At 41.2% G+C, this 9,039-nt stretch overlaps 1 pseudogene across 1 annotated transcript; it reads right to left on the bottom strand.

The window, feature by feature from the left end:
* Window positions 1-8,328: 8,328 nt before the first annotated feature.
* On the bottom strand, window positions 8,329-8,752 carry LOC308337859 (small ribosomal subunit protein uS8-like; annotated as a pseudogene). Its single transcript has one exon. The product of its transcript is annotated as a small ribosomal subunit protein uS8-like (transcript).
* Between the last annotated feature and the right edge of the window lie 287 nt (window positions 8,753-9,039).

Below are 9,039 nucleotides of genomic sequence, written 5' to 3'. Positions count from 1 at the left end.
TGTTGGGGGAGGGGAGAGAGGATGGATCTATACAATAATAAAATGATCTTTGGGTAGCTATTTCCTTCCATGGATTTGCTTGCTGAGTTAATTCCACTGTAAATTATAAACCAGTTTTGGTTTTGATGGCCTGGAGGGAAAGCTGGCTTCCAGCTCTCCCTGTTGTTGTTGAGGTCGAAGGGAAAAGAGGCAGAGGCAGGCAGGCAGACACACACACACACACACACACACTCACAATACCAGGCTGAGGGCTCATTGTTCTTCCATACACACATTCATTCTCTCTCTCCCATATTTGGGACTAGGTTTGCACAGACAAACACAGCTCTTTTTGGGAGAGAGGAGAGAAGATGGGGGAGGGGTAGATGCTTTTCTTTTTCAGCTTGCTTTCACCCATCTCATGTCTGGCGTTTTTTTTGCAACCTTATAAGAGGCAGAAGAGTATATCGGAAACTAAAGGACACTCAAAAACATGTTCAGAGACTCCTCTTCTCTACCTCCCTTCTTTCCTCTGCAGCCCTAGTTTCTGCTGCTCTTTTTTTGTGTATGTACAGATGAAAACCCTTTTTATATGTCGTGACCTTATAGTCATCTTTTCTATTCCTCATTGCCCCTGACTTTGTTGGGGACAGTGACTTGTTCAGTTGACTCTTATTGTAGTGAATGTGATCAGGGTCTTTTCTAGGTAGAGGTAGATTGTCTCAGTTAAGATGATAATGATCATATTTGTGGTTAATATTTAGCAAAGAGTGTCTGTGTGTTTTGACATTTTAGTGGTCTGATGGTTGATAATCAGGTATGCTGGCTATTGAGATGTCATTTTTTTGTTTTGTAAGTAGGGTTTATAAAGAAAGATCTGTTTTTCTCTTTCGGGGGCTGGTGTAGAGGCTTCCTTGACTATTGGACAGGGAATACGCTGATAGTGTCCGCCTGGGTTAAACCCAGCTCTGGGCCAAGGATGGAGGTTGGTGTGAATACTGTGGGTTGCAGAATAGCACCTTCTACCGGTTAATTGCTTTGAGGGATCCTGATGAAGAGGATGGGGGAGGGGATTAACGGCTGAGGCCTAATGATTTTCTTTTGAACGCAGTTGTAGTGCCTTCCTGCAAATGCCACTTCCCTGAGCTGCTAATGCAGATGTCCTTTGACTGGCATGGATGCATCGAGGCTTTTTATGTTATTGGCTGTGTCTTGACATTAATTTGTTCTATTGTCAGAAGTATTTACACATAGTGACTTCCAAAGACTCTTTTGAATTGATACTCTTTTATGAAAAACGTAGTTTGTTTTAGAATACTAAACAAAATAAAGGGATTTATTTGTGTTCTTGGTGTTAGAAATTGTACGTACACTAGCAGTCTTTAAAAAGTTTTCAGTATCATTAGTAAAAAGTCAAATAGACCTACCCAATAGAAAAGAAAAATCCTAGCTCTGGACCTAGGCGTTTTCTTCTGGGATTTCTTGGGGATGGTGGGGAGGTGGGGGAGAGAGGAACTCACTAAAATCAGTATTTTTGCGGATGTAGTAGTGTTGTGTTGCAGTAGTGTTGTTTTCAATTGTCATATAAACAAATGAAATTAAGTCTGATAGGATGACTTATTCTCTGGGTTAGGTTAAAAAAAAAACAGAGGCAAGAGAAAATGTGAAATGAATGTGTACACAGATTAACACAGAAGGCCACATTCCTGCCCAAAGACTTGTAATCAATCCAAAGTGTAGTTTCAGAGGTAATCTGTTTGACAAATGTCTAGAAGGTTTTTTATCACACATCCTACCCCATCTCTGTTGTTTTAGTGGAGTGGACTGTTGGGAGAGGTTTGCAGAGGCAAGGGGGACTCCGCATAGAATAAACATCTGTTTCAGACTCTAAGGAATGTGATTTCTGATTCACTTTGCTTTCAGAACTTAAGAGTGTAACCCCTGAAGTTGTGTACCTTTTACAAATGAAATGTGAACAGTTCGAATGTATTATTTATTCAGTAGGAATAGAGGCTAGTAATTTCAATCCAGTATATTCTCTGCCAGTGTTTTGTTGCAAGGTAACTAGAGTAACTGAGAACGGGTTCACAACAAAAAGGTAATCCAAATCAAGAAATAAATGTACCAGTTACTTTTTCACCTTTGACATGGTGGTCAGTCAAAAGGTTTCTAAAAAGTAGGGTAGAATCACTGTAAGTCTTGAAACAATTATATGTACTGTTGACAAAAATACGCCAGGTGCTGTAAAAACACACACACACAGGAATATGACCTGTGCCCTTCTACAACCAGTGTATGTTGAATATTATTATGGCTTTAGTAAGCACCCATTAGTTTTAAAATCAGTTTTGAATCTTTAACATCTTGTTCAAATCCCAGTAATCAAAAAAACATTTAAGTAGTAAAATAAGTTGTATATACTGAGTTCTTCTGGGAATTCTGTGCTTTCCAACTAACTGCTTTTGGCAGCTTCTTTTGCAGTTGATGTAAAGGTTAAGATTGCAGAAAATTCAGATGTTTAGAGTCATTAGTGTAACATAGTTGTGAACTTCATTTTACACATACATACACCCTGAAACAAGAGTTATTGTTTTACATAGTCACTCTCTGATAATGCTGTGCTCTGGCTGATCAGTCTTTCAACAACTAGAAATTCCTCTTGAATCATGTTTTTTTTTTTTTTTTAAAGATTTTATTTATTCATTCTACAGAGAGAGAGATCACAAGTAGGCAGAGAGACAGGCAGAGAGAGAGGAGGAAGCAGGCTCCCCGTAGAGCAGAGAGCCCGATGTGGGGCTCGATCCCAGGACTCTGGGACCATGACCTGAGCTGAAGGCAGAGGCTTTAACTCACTGAGCCACCCATGCGCCCTTGAATCATGTTTAAGTGATTGTTAATTATTAGTAGTATCTTCATAGTTATTCCAACTTTGTAGCTTTGCTTGTCCTGTTTAAGCGAACATTTATTTGTTAGAAAATGGTTAAGATTGCTTAAGCCATTTTAATGAATATTTGATCGCATTAACTCAGACATGTTCAAATCCTAAATATATTTACGAGAATGAAGTTTTGGTTGGAATTGTGATTTGTATAATTAACTTGTTGGTGTGCCAAGCAATGTAATCTATGCCATGTGTCTGTATATTGGCTAACTAGGTCAGATTGGACTGCTAATACAAGAGATTTTTGGTAAAGTGACCTGTTTGTGTCAGTGTAAAATTGTTTTGATTTAGTAAAATTTGCCAGTGTATCAGCAACCATAAGAATATGTTTACTTGTGAAATATTTCCTTATATAGTTATGTTACAAAATGATATGACCTCTAATTCATTAGACCACTTGGTATTTGAGGAATCTTCACAGCCTATTTGTCTTGGGCTTTTGCATCAGAAGTTGAAGTTACAGGCTGTGCCCTAATTTAAAACCAGTTATACATATGATTTGTAAAGGTTTGGTTAGGCTTATTTGGTTGCAGGGAACAGAAAGCCTTCAAGTCATTTCACGCATTGGAGAAAAGAGGAACAGAACTGGAAACCTAGAGAATCAGGCCTCACAGAACAAGAACCTCAGGTTCTGATGGGCCTCACGGATACTGGAGTACTGTTTGGGATGAGGATCCTGCCCAGCTCCAGTGACCAGATTACCTTGTTGCCTCCTCAGCAGGAAGGATTTGTTGAGACATACCCTGGTGCCAGGGCTGTCCGTGGTTGCGCAGGCTCTGTGTAGCATAAGGACACCACACCACTCTAAAGGGGATGGTATTGACATTGTGGGCCTGGACTAAGCTGAAAGAGAGCTTGTGAGCAAGCCTGGCCGTGCCACATCTTTAGACAGACTCTTAGAGCAGCAGGGGAGAGCCCCTCCTACAAAAACCCACGCTAGCACATGTGGTCACACACATACTCAGCAGAGCACGCATATACTCATTCATTGACACCTGTACGTGTTCACCAGGCTCCCAGAGGTCTGATTCTTGACCCCCTTACTTCTGGAGGTGGGGAGCAGGGAGAGTGGGTTGGTGGTGGCACTTAATGTATGGGGGCTGACTAAATTTGTGGGGAGTGTGAGCAGGTAAGAACGTGGGCATGTGCCTGCGTGTATGAATTCAGAGCAGCTGCCTGGGGACTCTCTGGAAACCTTTCCCTCCCTGGGCAGAACATGGTTGCACTGGGGAGGTGTATCAAAGCTACAACAATTTTGGTTGATTCCTAATGAGCAGCAAAGGCTGACCACTGATTTAAAAAGATGTTTGTTATATGAAGACATTCAGGTGAATTTAAACTAGATGCTCCTTTTTATATCCAGTGCCGGTGTTCCCCTGCCCTTCATTCCCCTTTCCCTCCCCTCTTCTTTCTTTATGTGTGGGTCACTGAAGCAACTGAAGGGGTATCATCAGTTTCCAATCCTGCTGTCTCTGGTTGGGTCAGCACCTAAAGTTGTTAAGGTCGGATAGTATTATACTAACATAAAAATTTTTTTACTGAAGGCAGGTTTTATGCACAAGACCCTAAACAGGCAGGACTGGCTCACCTAATCCTCTTCTATTCACTCTGATTTCTCTCTCTGGTTTCTTTGTGTCTTTATGCCTCTGCTCCACTTCCACTTTTTCTAATAAGGACTCATTATATATTTAATTAACGTTTCCCAAGAGAGGATCTGATAGGACTCTTGGTTAAGGGTTTGGAGCCAGACCATTTCTTAAGCTACCTACTAGGCTCCCAGATGGTGGGTTGCTCACTTGTTCAAGCCGTATCTCACTGAGGTACACAGTAGGAGGTACGGGAATGTGAGGCATTCTGAGCCATGGCCTATGGGAGGGGATTTTTTTCTTCTGTTAAATCCTATCATGTTTTTCCCATCTTTATTTTCCTGACATCTGGTACGGCTGTTGTTGCTTTTGATAGCTTATCCAGCAGTTTATTTTGCTTTAAGAAACTACGTCATCATAAATGATAGTTAAGATTTCTTTCTTAGGTGAGATCATATTATTACATCTGTCTTGTATTTTTCCTGGGAATCTACCCACCTATGTGGTCTACCTTCCTGCCTACCAAGTCCTTTATTCCCAAACTGTATTCATGGCATACTAATATGCTGCGAATATTTTAAGTATTTTGAGGTCAAGTAAATTTATTTTTGTTATTATTTTTTATTCTTTTTTTTTTAAGATTTTATTTATTTGTCAGAGAGAGAGAGAGAGAGAGAGAGAGAGAACACAAGCAGGAGGAGCGGAAGAGGGAGAAGCAGACTCCCCAGTGAGCAAGGAGCCTGCCGTGGGACTCGATCCCATGTCCTGGGATCATGACTTGAGCTGAAGACAAATGTTTATCAGACTGAGCCACCCAGGCATCCCTATTTTTTATTCTTTATTTATATTTATGTTAGTTAGCATATATTGTATTATTAGTTTCAGGGCTAGAACTTAGTGATTCATTGTTTGCATATAATACACAGTGCTCATTATATCAAGTGCCCTCCTTAATGCCCACCACCCAATTATGCCTCCCCCCACCCTCAAGTAAATTTATAATGTGCCTTAAAACCTTAAAGGCTCAGAAATATCTTGTAGTTTACAGAGGGTTTTTTCATTTGTTTGTTTGGTTTGTTATTTATTTATTTTTTTAAGATTTTATTTATTTATTTGACAGAGAGAGATCACAAGTAGGCAGAGAGGCAGGCAGAGAGAGAGGAGGAAGCAGGCTTCCTGCTGAGCAGAGAGCCCGATGGGGGGCTTGATCCCAGGACCCTGAGATCATGACCTGAGCTGAAGGCAGAGACTTTACCCACTGAGCCACCCAGGCCGCCCCTATTTTGTTTTTTTCCTTCCCCAAAGAATACGTTTGGCCTTCTAATGGAAACTAATATTCTGTAGAACAGTTTGAGAAACACATGTAAAATTAATCCTTCTTAGTCAAGCGGCTTGTACTTTTCTCCTGGATAATGAAGTAAGTTTGGTGTTACTATCAGCACTTTTCTGCTTTGCGCTGTTTTCTTCAAGCAAGCTTTGCACTCCAGTACTTCCAAGGGTACTTCCAATGACTGCCTTTTCCACCTTTTACATATGTCATTCTGCAGGGTGTGTGTGTGTTTGTGTGTGTGTGAAGTAATCTCTTCATCCAGTGTGGGGCTCAAACTTGACCCCAAGATCAAAGGTCACATGCTCTACTGACTGATCTAGCCAGGGACCCCATTCTGGAGTTATTTTTGGTTGTTCTATCTATAATCCCTCATTCCATCTTTAAATCAGATCACAGTCAAATCAGTATTTTCTTTTTTAACCCCACTTCACTAGCTGTGCTATTATTCAAGGATGTAATCACTTCATTTTTGGACATCTGCAGATACAAACACTGGCAAGAATCAACAAATATTAAAAAAAATCCTCAAGTACATGACTATAGCTCATTGAGGTAAACCTTGCAGGCATGTAAAGATGAAGAGAACAGCCTTCTAGAAATTAATGTCTTTACTGGCCATTTATATACACATGATTGTTAAAAGATAAACAGAAGTGTTTGAGAGACACAAAGTGCCATGGGGTTATATTAGTGATGTATTGCTGCATAAAAAATTACCTCAAGGATTGGTGACAATACAGTAAATATTTATTATCTTATAGTTTCTGTGGTCATTCATTTGGGAGTGGTTAGGCTTGAAGGTTCTGGCTCAGGTCTCTCTTGAAGTTGCAGTCAAAATGTTAGTTGGGGTGCAGTCATCTGAAGGCTTGACTGGAGCTGGAAGCTCTGCTTCCCCATGGCTAACTCTTTTGGCTGTGGGCAGGAGTCCTCTGAAGTGTCCTGCTGTCTGTGTGGTTACCTGAGTGACCTCGTAACGTGGCATTTGGCTTTCTCCAGAAGGAGTGATCAAAGAGAGAGAAAGAGGAATCAAGAAGGAATGCTCAATGCCATTTATTTCTTTCATTTTTTTAAGTAAAAACAAAAAACAAAACATTGATTTATTTATTTTGGTGGGGAAGCAGGCAAGCTCTTGTGCATGAGCTGGGGAGAGGGAGAGGAAGAGGAAGAGAGAATCTCAGGCTGACTTCCTGCTGAGCATGGAGCCTGATATAATGGCAGGGCTTAATTCCACAACCCTAAGATCATGACCTGAGCCGAGATCAAGAGTCTGATGCTCAACTGACTGAGCCACCCAAGCGCCCCCTCAATGCTTTTTCTGACCTAGTCTCAGAAGTCAGACATCATTACCTCTACCATATTATATTCGTTAAAATCAAGTCACTAAGTCCAGTCCATGTGCAAAGGTATAGAAATTAAGCTCTGCCTCTTGAAGGAGGAGTATCAAAGAGTTTGTAGATTTATTTTAAAACCACTCTGGGGGGCATCTGGGTGGCTCAGTTGGTTAAGCGGTTACCTTCAGTTTGGGTCATGATCTCAGGGTCCTGGGATCTAGCCTTGGGTCGGCTCCCTGCTGAGCAGGGGAGTCTGCTGCTCCTTCTCCCTCCGTTTCTCCCCTACATGTTCTCTCTCTTTCAAATAAATAAAATTTTGAAAACAACCCCCCCCAATAAAACTACTACAGGGGTTAAAAGGAGAAAAATATAGAAGACTTAAAAAATGTTTTCCCTTTTGTTTAGTTATCCTCAAGCAATGCTTTACTTTAACTGGAGAGTAGTTGCTGGATCTTAGAGGAGAGTGGCATGACCATAACCTCACTTCTCCTTCTACCTTTGTTCAGAGATCATGTATTCTCTACCTTCTTCCTGTTGTTCTTACATCAGATTTAATTCTCTCTCTCTCTCTCTCTCTCTCTTTTTTTTTTTTTTAAGATTTCTTTGCCCATTTGAGAGGGAGAGGTAGCAGAAAGGCAGAGGGAGAGGGAGAGAAATCCCCAAGCAGAGTCCCCGGTGAGCATGGAGCCCAGTGCAGGGCTAGATCCCAGGATCCTGAAATTATGATCTGAACTGAAATCAAGAGTCGGATGCTTAGCCAACTGAGCCACCCAGGGACCCCAGATATAATCTCTTTCTATAAAACTGCTTAGGATGGGGGCGCCTGGGTGGCTCAGTGGGTTAAAGCCTCTGCCTTCAGCTCAGGTCATGATCCTGGGGTCCTGGGATCAAGCCCCGCGTCGGGCTCTCTGCTCGGCAGGGAGCCTGCTTCCCTCTCTCTCTCTGCCTGCTTCTCTGACTACTTGTGATCTATGTCTGTCAAATAAAGAAATAAAATCTTAAAAAAAAACAAAAACAAAAACCTGCTTAGGATGCCTGCCTTTTTTTTTCTTTGGCCACTGTGAGTTCTTACCAAGTACCTTTTTTCTTTTCTTCAGTTCGTTTAACTTCCCACTTATTTTATCATTTTTTTTGGGGGGGTGGTTCATTGAGGCATTTTATTTATACATAAGTATTACATCCTGAGAAAAAGAATCCCAGGGTTTTTGCTCCTGTGTATTTTTGTCTTCTTCATGGTCCGTGATGCCAGCTGAGGTTGTTAGTACAATGAAACAAAACGGGTAGGACGGGAGTAGGTTATTATGCCATCTTTCTAGACCTTTGAGTTGTACATAACATCGGGGAGTGACTGCTCCACATGTTTTTAACCTGCCTGTGAGGTTCACAACAATTTTTCCAGCTCTGAGAACGTCAGTGATTTCAAATTCACCAGTGTAGCCATGCTTTATCATCACAGTTAGAAACCGGACAATGACTTTGGAGCATGGCCTAATAAGAACTTGGCATTTGGCTCTCTTCAGCATTGGTGATGCTCTTGAGAGCATCAGCCCAGGACATTCATGTGCACCATTATGGCCGCATTGAAAGATGGTGAAAAGACACTTACATCTTGTGTTAATGTTTATTGCTTCCATTTATATCTTAATGTGTATTTTTTTTTTTAAGATTTTATTTATTTATTTGTCAGAGAGAGAGAACGTGTGTGAGTGCACAAGCGTGGGGAGTGGTTGGCAGGGAGAAGCAGGTTCCCCGCTGAATAAGGAGCCTGATGCGGGACTTAATGACCTGGGCCAAAGGCAGACGTCCAACTGACTGAGCCACCCAGGCATCCCTGTATCTTTTTTTTTTTTTTTTTTTAAGATTTTATTTACT

This window comes from Martes martes, assembly GCF_963455335.1.
Source record: "Martes martes genome assembly, contig: scaffold_120, whole genome shotgun sequence".
Classification (NCBI taxonomy): Eukaryota; Metazoa; Chordata; class Mammalia; order Carnivora; family Mustelidae; genus Martes; species Martes martes.
Note: the sequence above shows the minus strand (reverse complement) of the source record. Positions and strands in the feature narration are given on the sequence as shown.